We start from the raw sequence: 13,997 nt of genomic DNA on the forward strand, positions 1-13,997 counted from the left end.
TTTCATTATTTTCAGCTGGGCTGTTTGACTTTTGTGACATCCAGTAAAAGGAAAATTCTATTGATTTACTTCTTCCAAAGATCTGTATCTACAGACTACTGTCTCACTATGACCTCTGCATCTTTACTGTTCAGGAGATTTATTAAAAAAAGCCAGCATGAAACAGCTCATGTAGCACTTTTTCAAGATTAGTTTTAGTCATGGCTGTTGTAGCTATAATCCATTTTGAAAAATCATTCTACGAACTTGGGAGAACAAAACCTGAAGTAATTTGCCAAGCCAGGTAGTTAGTCCTAGGAATATCATCACTTCTTCATTTCCAATGTTCCCACTAAGTTTACTGAAACATTTTGGATGTGTGGGAAAACTTAAGAAAGTAGACTTTGGCAGTCTACTAATAATAGCAAAGTTAAAATGTTGATATTTTGTTGCTTTTATTTTGCCCGTGAACACCCAGATACTAAGAATAAAGCTTTATCATAATAAGCATTGTATAAACATAATCAGAGCTCAGAAGTAATTTTAATTATAATGCACTGGTCCTTTGTTTTTTTGTTTTTTCTCTGTAACTTCCTCAAAGCCCTAAAATGATAAATGTGAAATACTGGATGAGGATGAAGTAACTTTTCTAAGATCGTAAGTTAGATCAGTGGAGGAAAGATGATAATTGCAATAATTCAAACTAGATCTCAGAACTTTTTTTGGTGTGTGGGGGGTAAGGCAACATAGCCTCATTTTACAGATGAGAAAAGGAAGAGCAGAAGCGGCGTGCCTTTTCAGTTACCCAGAAGTCCTGGGGGGCCAATACGAAGAGAGCTCGAGTCTTTGAGCACACTTTGACCACTCCACTCATTAAGCAGTCAAAATTTGCCTTTTTTCCTAAAGGCACACGTTTTTAAAACTTAAAAATCAAAGATTTTTTGTAAGGGAAACTTTTTTTCCCCCAAGAAATCTGCAAGAGAATTATCAAGCTGTGTACTATATTTTGTGATCTGTATTATGGACATAAACTTTAATTAAGGCCACATTCCTAATATGCTCTTGAACTCAGCTTCCTCTTTCACTAGATGTCCTTCAATAACATTTTTTCCCATTTTTTTTTCAACGAATAGCTATTGAAGAGACAAGTGAATTGGGGGTAGCCAGGCAGTGTTTGTATCAAGCTTTACAGCAATATACTTCTCAAGCAGCAGCTACCTTCTCCATGAAGACAAAGATACTCATGGGGCTTTATCAAGTACTGGAATGGCTCAAAGAGGCTCCCTGCATCTTCAACCATCGAGGCAAATTCTTTAACGTTTGTCTAGGCCTGCAGAGCTTTTGTGCAGGAGGAGTCTAGTTCCTGTCCGAAAGTTCTCAGAGTTGAATCTTTCCAATTCTTTTGATAATAATTTTACTAGTATCTTAGGGCTAATGGGGTTCTGACCAGCTATTTTGTCCCGGTAACGCTCAGAAGCAGAGATAGGAGGGTTACTTTATTTTCTCAGTCATTGAAGTTCACTGATAAGAGAGTTTGGGTTTTTGACATGGATTGAGTGTCTCCTGGTGAGTCATAAAGATCAAGAGAGATTTGTTGCCATCATTAACACCTTCCCGAGGAGGAGGTTACCAATTTCTCTCATGTCAGCTGTTAGTCCCGAGTTCCCGGAGGCCTCTGCTAAAGCAGTGTTTGCTTTCCTCTCCCAAAATATCGAGGCAGCTGCAACAGAGCAGCTAGCAGATCAGCTGCAGTTTCTTAGATCCTTTTCCATTCATCTTTTAGTGTGATTTGTATGTTCTTCATCTAAATCAGATTAGTTTATATGGGTAATAAAACTCGAGCGTACTAATCTATTCAGATTTATCTGAAGCTTTCAGTATTGCTGAGCACGCTTTTTTGGTGTATTGAAGTTAGAGAAAATCATCTCATCTTTTGGGCTACTGCCTTTTTTTTTTTTTTTTTTTTTCCCTTCTCCTCTTCCATGTGATTTCTGGCCATGGTGCTGTCCCACACGGCGCTGTGTCCTGCAGCATCTCCCTGTGGAACAAGCCGCTCCACTAATAAGCTACAGCATCCTGCCGGCAGCCCTCTCAAATAGCGCATTTGCTTTTCCAGCTATCCAGCAGAAAAGTACTAGGATGAAATTAAATGCATCTCATTCTAAGAGCACTTAGCTAATGCTACTGCATTGCAGGAGAATCATGACAGCATTTCAGAAATGTTGTCTTTTCTTAAAAAAAAAAAAAAAAAAGTCTTGTTCCATCTTTTTTTGAAATAAAAGTTACTGTTTCAATTGGCTACACACTGATCATAACACCTATGCAGAAATATTAAACAAAGATGTAGTCTCAGAAATCATTGTAATTGAATTGATTACTGAACCAAATCAAAGCCTAGAACAGACATGTACTTTTTTTTTTCTTGTGGGGAAAAAAGAGACCCTTCACTTCTTTACAAAGCTGCAAACCCTCTCTACCAAGTCTGTGTTCTGTAAATCTTGTATTTCTTGCTGTTAAGATATTGCCTGATCTGCTTCAGAGGCTCCCTGGTCAATCAGATAATTGCTGTTTGCAACTGCTTTTATAAAATCTGTAAATTATGTAATATATCAGAAAGAAACTATTCTTCTCTAATGTGAAATTATTTAATTATGCAAGATGCATACTGGAACCTGCATAAAAAATATTTAGGGGAAAAATGAAGTTTAGTTAGGAAATAGGACTCAAAGTTTAATGATTAATAATAAACAGTACAACTTGTACTCTTTTATAGATTATTAACAAGTGATCGGCACTGTAACAATTAAAAGATCATTCAAGAGATAGCTGATGCATTTCTGCATTGCCGTTTAAATCATTAATACCATGCAGGAAGGCACTTGGTAGAAGGTGCTAGGATTATCATTTATTTCAAGTTTGTCCATGTTTGGAGATATACCTTGGATTTGAGGGGTAAGCTTACAAATTAAACTTCCAGTGATAATCAAAGGCAGATTCACACAGCTCTTGAGCATGTGTGAATACATAACATACTGTATGAGGGGTATGTGATAAAAACTTGGGGGTTGGTTTGTTTGTTTTTGTTTTTTGTAAGGGGGGGGGTTGTTTGTGTTTAGATTTGGTACATGTTGCTGGGTTCAGTCCTTAACTACATTGGGTGAAAATGTGAATTTAGTAGAAATAGCAAAGTTATCATTGATGAGATTGCTATCAGGAATTCACCCACTTTCTTCCAAGACTTTCTTGGTATATTCCAAAAAAGGAAATAAATAAAGAAATTCTACCCCGATTGATTATTCACACTTTGTAAACATTAGTTTAGAATAACTTTGGCCTTTTCTATCTTGTCTCATTTAAAATGAAAGTTTTATCATCTTAGGCACATCTTAGTGCCCTCTTCAGTTTTGAGGAAACGAAGCAGATAAATCATAAAGCTCTAAATGAGGGGTTCATAGTGAGAACACTGAAACTGCCTTTTAGCACAAAGCCACGTTTGGAAGCTTTGATTATGCTGAAGAGCAGCATGTCAAACACACAATATTTGTTTGTGCTGCCTGCTTTCAAAGCAGCTCTGCCGACAGTTATCCTGCTTCTCCGGCTCTGCAGCCCAGCGTGGAGCTTCCCGCGACGAGGGCGAGCCTCACAGGCAGGATGTGTCGGAGATGGGCTGGAAGTGATTTATTCGTTATGAATGTGTGCCCATCGCCTTACTGTGAGATACCAATCAATTGTCTTGGAGAAAAGGAATTTAATAATACAATGCAGCTAAACAGCTGCAAAAAGTTTTCAAAAATAATATGTTAATCCCCATGATTTTTCTGTTGATAAAATATATTACCCGCTCTCATGCATGTTTCATTCATTAGTAATGGATTTTAATATAGAAGATGCAATGTGAATGTACAGGACAAATATATTATTACAAACATGGTTATTCATCTTTCTTGAACTCTTCTACTGAATAAGACAACGAAAATAATTAGGAGTGTATTATTATTTGAGAATAATCGATATTATGCAGCAGCAGGAAAGCCTGTAATTGGCTGTGCAGGGAGATGCTGTTGCTGTAGCAGCTGGAGGTTAATGCACTCAAATGTGTGTGAATTAATAATGTATGAATGTGGGTTATAGGTGTAATTGTAAGAATCTGAAGAAGTAGAAGAGATTATTTGAAACTCTGCACAGTTCCAAATCAGTTCAGTGTTTGTACAGTGGGTGGTCAGGGTAGGATTCTTCTCCAAAACACTGTCATCAAGTTTTTTCTGCATTTGTTCAAATAATGCCTCATGCAGTTTCAGAAAGCGTACTGCAAAGCTGTCTTGAATCATATGGAGGGGGGCACCCCAAAACATTACAGTGGATAAGCTTTCCTACTATATCGATCATGCTGGATTCTGTGCATAAATAACTGTACTAGAGAAGAGAAATAATAGCTTAATAAAACCCGCAATGATGCACACCAAATGTGCTTGTAGATTGAATCTTAATGACTCAAAATTCCAGCTGATCAGACAGTTGCCTCATGAATGTGCTTTTGCATGTATTGCAGCTGTGCCCAGGTCTCCGCGAGAATGCCAGTGGTTGGATGTCAGGGGCTTCTCAGTACTGTAAAGTTGGATTGCAGAGTAGAAGGCAGAGGGGTTATATCAACATTAGCAAGTAATGCAGTCAGAAATGGCTTGGTAGATTTAAGCATTCATGACCTCTGTCTTTATACTACGTGCAGTTCAGGGATTTTCACTTCTGAGTAAATTTAGCCCAGTTCCCTGGACCAAACAGCCCCAACACACGTGGTTTGAAGTGGACCCAAGGACCAATCACTGTTTTGGATTGTTGTGCCCTCCTTAGAGCGTGCATCATGTTTGGTGTGTGCCTGGAGCAGAGCTTCCAGGTGGGATTGACTCCAGAAGGAATCTAGTTCACACACATCAAAATTACCATGTGTTGGCTAGAAGCATAGAGTAATTGGGAATAATCATGGGATTTCTTTCAAAACTGTACTTCTGCTCCAAAACAAATTGCTAATTTATATGTAGCTAGAGTTAGACCCATGTGCACCCTGATACTGATGTTCCAGAATTCTACTTCTGCATTAACACATTGTCTAAACCATGATTTTGTGGTTTATGGTTTAAAGATAAGGCACTTCCAACTACAAAATTCAATGTGCGTATGTACGTATATCAGTATATATACATATACATCTTCCTAAAGGCAAATATGCTCCAATGATCATGACCTTTCTCAGTCTTTCTAAGATTTCTCCTGCATCTTCAGTGCTCTGTGCCTTCTTCCTCTGAAAGGAGATAAAGTAGAACTGGTAAAGGTAAAGAGAAGGGCAGCACAAGAGCATTTGAATGTACTGAACAGCTTCCATTCTGGGCTTGATCAAGGAGAATGACTCTTTTTCAGGATGTAAAATACAATGAGAGGGATTTGTTAGAGGTCTGTAAAATCATGATTGCTTTGGAGAAGGTAGAAAGGAAACAACTTCTTGGGGACATCAAGTATGATCATCATGCATAAAAATTAGACACTAGTTCAAGCATGCAGCTGCACAAATGGATTCTTTTAAAATTATGTAAAACCTGTATCCTCATGTATATATGTACATTTGCTGAGACAAAATCTGGTATGTTACACAGGCAAGTAGTTTTGTCTATTTTGGCACAGTTGTAATAATAGGTTTTGAATATTTAATTGCAAAATAAAAACAGGTATGCTGTCACAGTGAGCAACACAGTCTTCATATAGATGGTTAAACCAAGGCAAACTATATATATATATATATATATATATATATATATATATTTTTAATCACACTGCTGAGGTAAGATGAGAACAGCAGTATAAAAGGAGCAGTAAGACAATCAAGGCACGTCTTGTCTCCTGAATTCCAAAATCAACAAGAGGTGGTAGCACTGTAAAAATAATACATTTGAATTGTTTGGCAAACAGCACTAGCTAACAGCCTTTCAAAGGACATAATTTAGTTTGTGTGTAGAAGTATATAGACTTGCTCAATCCTTCTGTGTAATTCTTATTGTGTAATTCACCAAAGCAATGGGAATGGTGCTGGAACGAAAGCCCTACTAGGGATGGATAAAAGTGCTGAATGCTGGAAAACGCAGTGCCCTGGAAAGAACTGTGGAAAACAAGCTAACTACAATTTACCATCTTCTGTGTAGAATGGATTATTCTCTGTTCTGGTGTTCGAAATGTAAAACATTATTTTCAGTAAAACCCACAAATTTACCACTCTGTACCAGCTAAAAAGGCTGCTTCTAGTCTAAGCCCATCAATAGTTTGAATCCCTTTCTATACATTAAAGGCTCAACTTCTGGGATTTGGAGGGTGGAGTTTTAAATATGTAAGTCCTTTGTAGGTAGCTTCTGTGTGCACACGGAGCACAACTGTATTGAACCAAATGATGGTTACATGTCACAAAGTGCACTATTTGGCAGCTTGACATTAGGTAAATGCCAAATTAAGAGATGTTTGGAAATCTCCAAGCTAATACCAAGAACGTCTTGCTTTGCCATTATAATTACTGGTCATATTTATATCGCAATAGGCACAAAAGATGTATCTGAATAAACATCTCATTTAAGACTTCTCAGAGATAGTTTATCCATTTAGGATTCAAAACACTAACCTTCTTCATAAGGATGATCCCTAACAGAAAAGAAAAGGTAGTGGTCAATGTTTCTTGCACAGCAGCCCAGCAGTGAGAGCCAGGATTGTGGGACCAAAAAGAATAAGCAAGATGCAGCCTGATTCTGTAGCCTGGAGAAAAGACTACTCACTGGGCTGAAGTCCTAGGTTTCTGTTGTTCTTTATTGCTTGCTATACCTTTTCCGTGTAAGAGAACTCAGATAGAAGGAAAAAGGAGAATTTGAAACAATCTGAAACGTAGGCCAGAGAACCCAAAATGCTGGCAAATGCAGGAAGCCTGCTCTTGGCTTGTCATAAATGTAATAAATACAGCATGATTAATCAAAGTGATAGTTTGAGTACACTTTTATGTAATCAAAATACAAGATACTTTGTGTGTTATTTAATATTCTAAACCATTAAGAAATATTAACTTTATCCATTCATTATGTTATTTTTTCATTGTGTAGAACAACTAAATTGATTATCCTCAAAATAATATAACTAATGAAACAAATTCAGTATCTAGTGTAAATGAACACTATAATAAAAGAATGTCTTTATTTTACATTCTTTCCCACTTGCTTTAAATCGCTTAGTAATTTGATAATCTATTTAATATGATCAAACATATAGACCCACATATTTTGAATTAAAAACAACAAACCTCTTGTTCTTTTGCTTAATTCCTGTAGGCAGCAATGGGTTGAGTTAATTGAAAGGGTAAAATTATGACTAAGATCAAAAAAAAAAAAAAAACCTCAACAAGCAAACTGAAAGTAAAAGTGGCATTAGATATTGGTGATGGAACTGTAAGCATTAGCAGGTGGATATGAATGACAAAATAGAAATAACTTAATGTCTTTCATAAATGATCTGAAATCACTTTTCATGTATTAAAAAGTTAAGTCTTACAGTCAAATGTTATTTTCCTGAGAGCAAGAAGATTTACAAAAAAATTAATTACCTACACCAATATCATGTTTTTTTTGGCAAAGGTGGGCTTCAGTTTTCTAAAGGTAAGCACAAGAGTTCCTGCTCTCACCCATGGACCTTGCATAATTTAAACAAGGGCTTTATGTAGATGTCTATTACATGCGAAATCTCTATGGGTAGCAAATATTATTTGAAGCACGTAAATATTTGCATAGCCACCTTATCCCTAGTATAGCTCTGACTGGATATGTCTAAGTCCAAAAAGCTGCAAGGTAAGGCAGAAAAATGTAGTATTTGAAGTTAGTTTTACAACACTTATCTTTTCACATTTTACGTTCTTTATCCTGGAAAGCTCATAGCAGCATAAAATTCAGAATAATAAAAATAAATTATCCTGTGTACAAGGAGGCTGTGTCATTTTTATATTGTACTGCGTTCACAACCTTTACAACCTGCCAGTGTAGTAGTATTCTTCAACTATTCTTTTTCCAATAGTAATATGAGATTATTAACGTTAATATATCTAAATAGAATCTGCAAATAACAGCGCTTTTGTCAAAGCATCTGGAGTCCTCCTTTCCACTGGTAGCATCTCCCGGTGGATACAGCACAGCCCCAGGTTCTGTTCCCAGCTGCCTGCCGTGTCGCTGACACCCAGGAACGTGGATTTTTTGTGCCTCAGCTTTCTCCTCTGTAAAAGAGAGAGAACAACATGACCTCACTTTCAAACCTCTTTGTGTGCTAAAGATGAGAAGTGTGGTATAAGAGATTAATATTCAATAATTATGTTAATTGCTATTGCTGTTGGGAACTGAATTCTTCCACTTATTTTTCTTTTTAAAGCTTTCAATGTAATTTTTAAAATATGCAGAAAATATCTATTATGTTAATGTCACAGCTGTAAGATCTGTTGTTGTTATCCCCCTCCCTGTGTCCCCCAAATGATCCTGGTATTGAACTTAAGAGGAATGAAACTCTGCTTTACTCTCTTCCAAAACCGTGAGCAGCGCCCTTTAGTTGCACCTCCTTCTGCTGCATCAGTGCCACCTACTGCGTGTGCTCAGAACCATATAGTGGGCACTGAATACAGAACATCCCTTCTGCTAACTTTATGTATATATTCGTTTCATTATCTTCAGTACATCTTGAGGACATGCTGCTTCAGTGCTGTTCTGGAGAAAGATGATGTCCTGAAGCAGAGCTATTCTCATTAGCTCAGTGTAATGAAGAATATTAAATATTATAATCTAAAAAAACTGTGAACCTTTAGGATAATGTGCTGTTAACATACTCCATAATTTCATTTATCTAGTATAATACTAAATCAGTGGGGACAAGGACTATGTAGAGTACGTATTAATCAATGTTGGTATAACCTCCCTTTGCAGTTCTACTGTTGAGGCCACCACAGCAGTATCACACAATGAGCTGCCAGAAATCTGAGGCACTGAAGACCATAGTCATCCAACCTTTATTTTTTTATTTTATTTTATTTTATTTTATTTTTACTGTCTGAAGTACCTGAGAGTTAGCTCGTGTTAGCTGTTAGGATTTAGCACCCTGAATTAAGGAAACTGCTGGCAAGGAATGGGCCTTGGTATGTTCTGTCTGTTCCAGTTTCTGCCAGTGGGTTACAGTAAGCTGCATCTCAGCACTTGCACCAAGTCTGGGATAACACAGAGGAGTTTCAGTGCACCAGACTGAGTCATAGTACCTGTTAGTGTTCTTGAGCTTGTGTAACTGTATAATTTGTACTAATGGATAGGTGCCCCTTTTAGTATCAGTAGAAATCTGTTCCTTTTGTGCTTCATGCTTTAAATCTGCAAAGACTCAAAAAATATAATTGAGGTATAAAGTGTAATGTATCACCAGAAGAGGCTATTTGTTTTTTTGAAGAACTCTTCATATATTTTGGGTTATATTTCATTTTCACTTAGAAAAAGAAAAAGAACTTTAGAGAGAATAGGTTGAACAGACTATGAAAAAGTATCTGTTTCGAAACACAGGATAATGGCAACACTTTTATTAATAAAACCCCTGGAAAGTGAGCTTAGTCTTCAGGTAGCAATAAATCTGAATGATTTTGATCCCAGAAATCTTCTGATGACATTCTTTACCTTCATGAGTGCTGCAAACATTTCCTCTTTGAATGGTCTGTGTTGTGATGCTATCTTCCACAACAGCGTGTTGCCCTCAGTTCATTCGTGTAATATTGTTTATTGCCTTTACCGAGTGGTAATGTTAGAGTGAGTATGCTTCTGTTGTATTGAATGATGCTGTTATGTTCTATCTAAATTACTTAACCAAAAGTTTGCAATGCTAAAATCATACAATCATCCTGCGTTTTCCCTTTTCCTTCTTACGAGCTCATTATTTCTTTTTCTTTATTTTTGCATTTTCTGTCTCCTTGTCTTCCTTTTACTGACTGCCTGATTTGCTCTCCCCATATATTAACAGTACAACTGCAAATCAAAAGCTAGTGTTTCCTAATTTGTGTTTAATGCTGGAAACAGCATTGCCCCAATCAATCCATTGGATATAACGTCATTATGATATTTTGTATGCAAGATTAAAAGAGACAAGAATAAAGGTTCTTTTTTTCCTATCAGTGATCTTAGTGATTATGAGCAGAAACACTGTTCTCTGCACTCAGAAGAGCATTCAGCACACCACCTTGCTACATACAAAAGCAGCATCCCCAATAGCAGGTGGCAGTCATGATCAAAACGAATTTGCAGTTGCAGTACTTTACTCTCAGAATTTACAAACTGGAAGTGGCATAATATTTTGCCACAGTGGTATTGCAAATACCCTGGTGGAGATTGGGATGTACAGATTAAAATATAAAACCACACTTTAGTTTTGCTTACTTCTTACTTTGCTTACTTCTGAGAAACTAACAGCTTTTTGTCTACCTTTTTAGTCAGGTTAATTCTTTTTTTGTTGTTGCAAAGACACCTTAATAAAGAAAAAACCCCTTAAAATTATGGGAGGGTCAGTATTTTACTGGCAAATGTTAAATTCTGAAGTCAGAGTTTATTCAGAAGAAAAATGGCATCACTTTCTGTTTGAGTTGCAGGGCTAACCTGCTTTATAAAGGTAGATCTTGACGTTCACCGATGGCTTTAAGGGTTTCAGCCTGCGCTGCTTATTTTGTCTGCACTGCCTTTCTGGCATGCACAAGTCAAATTATAGCTTGATCCAGCATCCTGGGTATAAAAAGCAGATTTTATCATATCAAGATATCTTGTTTGAGAGCTACATTTATTTTGCATCCTCTTGAAATGGACGGGTTTCCTTGTAGAAGGTCTTGACTAGTTTTTAGCACTGTGACAAGACTCATTACTTGGCAGCCATTTGAGTGGGTTTTTATGACCACAGCGATTTTAGTTTTCAGTGAGGATGAGCTCCTTCCCTGCCACCTCAGCTGTGCAACCTCTGTAAAGATAAAGTGGCACTGGGATGATTCTGCATCTGTAACAAGATTAAGTGCAGGCTGCCCAGAGCACAGGAAATTGTCCTCCCACCAATCTTCCCAACTTCATCACATTCCAAAGAGAAAATGTGTCATAATGCACATACTTACCAACCAGTTCTGACAGCCAAGTGCTATACTTGTACTGATCATGTAGTATGGAAAGGAAAGGAGATTCCATGTTCTTCCATACAGAAGTGGTTAGGACATTGTGTTTTAGACATGTGCCATACAGCAGAAATTCATGCTCTAAAGTCAGAGGTCACTCCTCCAGACTTGTGGCAAATCTAGTGATTGGCCATTTTTAGAAAGGTAAGAAAAGTTGTTCAAAAAGGAAGATATGTCTAAGCATTGAGCCCATTTTACAAATAGCTATTATTCTGATAATTAAAAAAATACACTGAAACATCTTTCTCCTGTCTATTGTATATAAATTACTGATAAGAGCAACAGAGCAACAGTGATTATTAGGCAGGATCTTGGGTAAAAGACTGTTTTTATTTTTGTTCTGGGTTGGTTGTTTGGATAGCAGAAGGGAGTAAGGCAATTATCTAATAATATGAAAACAAAAAAAAGCCCAAACAACTTTACTGTCTTACGTGAAATCTCTCCCTACTTGTATCTCTGCAAGTTTGTTGATTTATGTGTGTTGTCACATATACATGACTAGAGTTTAATTAAACTGATCAAAGAAGTCTTAGATTTGAGGGCTTGGTGGGCTGGTTGTCTGGAACAGGAATCAGAATTGACTCAACTTAGAAGCAGGAGGTTTTACTTTTAATTTTGTTTGTTTTTCTTTGAGACTCCTCTATACTGCAGCTATGTAAAAATGAGTATTGACTATATAAAGTGAGCGGCGTACTTCACCCTTCATCACTACTTACAGAGTAATTCTAGAATAGCACCACCTGCCTTTTCTAAAATAAAAATAGGATCACCAAATATGATAAAGTTCTGTGCTCATCCTTAGTTTGACCTAATCCTCTCGAGATTTCCACAGCTGAACTACAGTACTTGAATTTGGTTTTCTGCCTCACTTTTGTCAGATTTTTCTTTTCCTCTCCTTTGGTCTAGTTTTGTAAGGAGGCATAACTGGCTTGTCTTAGCAATGGATTGAGACGAAGCACAAGCAGAACTGTTGTGCGTCTGGTCAGTTTGGTGTGTCCACAATTGTACAGAATGGAAAACCACAGTATGGATCTCATGATCTCAGATCAATCATGATCTGCTGACAGATGAAAATACACTGGTTGAGGAGGGGGAGGTGGAAGGAAGAAGCTGCTGATCAGCCAGCATAATGAAGATTTTGCTTCCATAGACTTCAAAAGCAGATTGGTACAAGCTGTTCATTTTAAATTGATTTGCAGCTGGAGGGGGGTGGGAATTAAAGACTTTCAGCAGATGCAAAAAGTCTCTGTTCTACAGTGTACTGCAGGCACAACCAAAGCTGCGGCAGCTGTGAGGCGGAGGCTGCTAGCAGTTCTGAAGCAAAATGTACCCAGCAGATAAATGACGGCAGACTGATGGAAGTGCCATAATATTTTATGGGCCTAAGTTCTTGAGATTTTCAGTGCAATAACAATATAAATCTTTTTTGGCATTTATTCTGCGACTGGGTAGCATTCCAAAAATTAAAAATATATTAACTTCTGCCTGTCATAGTGTGTGCAAATGGATTGCCAGTGATGCTCAATGGGTATTTTGTGTTCCTCTTACACAGATAGTTGTTGATACGGCTTAGATCTCTGTTCTCAGAGACAGGCCCTCATGGCATATTTCCGTGCAAATTAACCATTACTTTGAAGTAGAATATCTTTTCCTCAACTCTTCTATTAAATTTTTCAGTAGTCCATGTGGAATCTTTGATGCTGTAAATGAAGTGTTATTTTTACGCTTTTTAATGAAACGATAGAAAATAAAGGTGGATGAGCAATTGAAAGGTCACTTACTCCAGTGTTTCTCATCCTCCTTTCTCTGCCCCTTGCTATCACTCTCACTGCACCTTCCACCATTCCTGAAGCCACTCACGGTCCATGCTGCTGCCCTCTTCCTCACCTGTATCTTCTCTTTGGGCTTGCTGCTGTCCTCTCCTGCTGACCTCTTTGCAGAAGTGCTGTTGTCTCCCTTTCTGCCCACTTTTAGGTCACTGCTCTGTATTTCTGCCCTTCTTCTCTTTCATTTGCTAGGCTCAGCTGGATCTTTGCCACTGCCTCCTTGTTCCCTGCTTTAGGATGCCAGCACCTTTTTGCTCTTCCTTACTGCTGCATCTGGCATCTGCAGTGTGGAGCCAAGGTGATTTTCTGTACTAATGGTGAAGCTGCTGTCTATCAGCTGCAGCGTCAGGGAGCAGCGAGGGTCGAGGGCTGGGAGTCAGGGCAGGCAGGCGGTGGCAGTGGCCTCGCTGGCAGGGCTCAGTCCCATGGGACCTGAGCGAGGCTGGTGACAGGACTCAGGTTCAGCCAAGAGTTCAGGTGGCCAGAAAGGCCCATGGGACAAGGCAGGGAAGCCAAGCCTGCAAGTCAGGGTTTGTGCAGAGCAAGGGGCATGGCCCGGCGCCGGTATGACGGCAGCGGAGCCCGGCAGGGAGCAAGGGCCAGAGCCTCTGTGCGAACGCGCTGCGGGCAGGGGAGGCACTCCAGCCCCTGCTGTGTATGTCCTTGAATCAGAGGTTTGAATTAAGGACTGCACTCAAAGTTTTCTTCCACAGATTTTCAAGTTTTCTGCTTGCTATGAAATAGTGATTCAATGCTGAATCACATGTTTTTTTGCAAGTTTAAAAAAAATGTATTTTAGCATAGGTGAATACATTTTTAATGTATGTTCTTCCTGAACATCTAAAAGCAGGTTTTAGATGCCAGATACATATCTACGTACTGTCACTCTACATCTTTAACATGTACTTCCATTGTTACTTTCGCGAAATAAATTATTACTTATAAATATCCTAGAAGGT

General features: G+C 38.1%; 1 protein-coding gene across 6 annotated transcripts in view; it reads left to right on the forward strand.

The window, feature by feature from the left end:
* The window catches only part of KCNIP4 (potassium voltage-gated channel interacting protein 4), a 484,037-nt gene that overhangs the window by 309,369 nt on the left and 160,671 nt on the right, over positions 1-13,997 (forward strand). The window contains exon 1 of one of the 6 annotated variants that reach the window (XM_064511367.1): positions 2,908-2,931. The exons of the other annotated variants lie outside the window; for them this stretch is intronic. The gene's annotated coding sequence lies outside the window, so the exon portion shown is untranslated. Of the gene's footprint in view, positions 1-2,907; positions 2,932-13,997 lie in introns of those variants that run through there. 6 annotated transcript variants of the gene reach the window in all.

This window comes from Dromaius novaehollandiae, chromosome 4 (assembly GCF_036370855.1).
Source record: "Dromaius novaehollandiae isolate bDroNov1 chromosome 4, bDroNov1.hap1, whole genome shotgun sequence".
NCBI classification, from domain to species: domain Eukaryota; kingdom Metazoa; phylum Chordata; class Aves; order Casuariiformes; family Dromaiidae; genus Dromaius; species Dromaius novaehollandiae.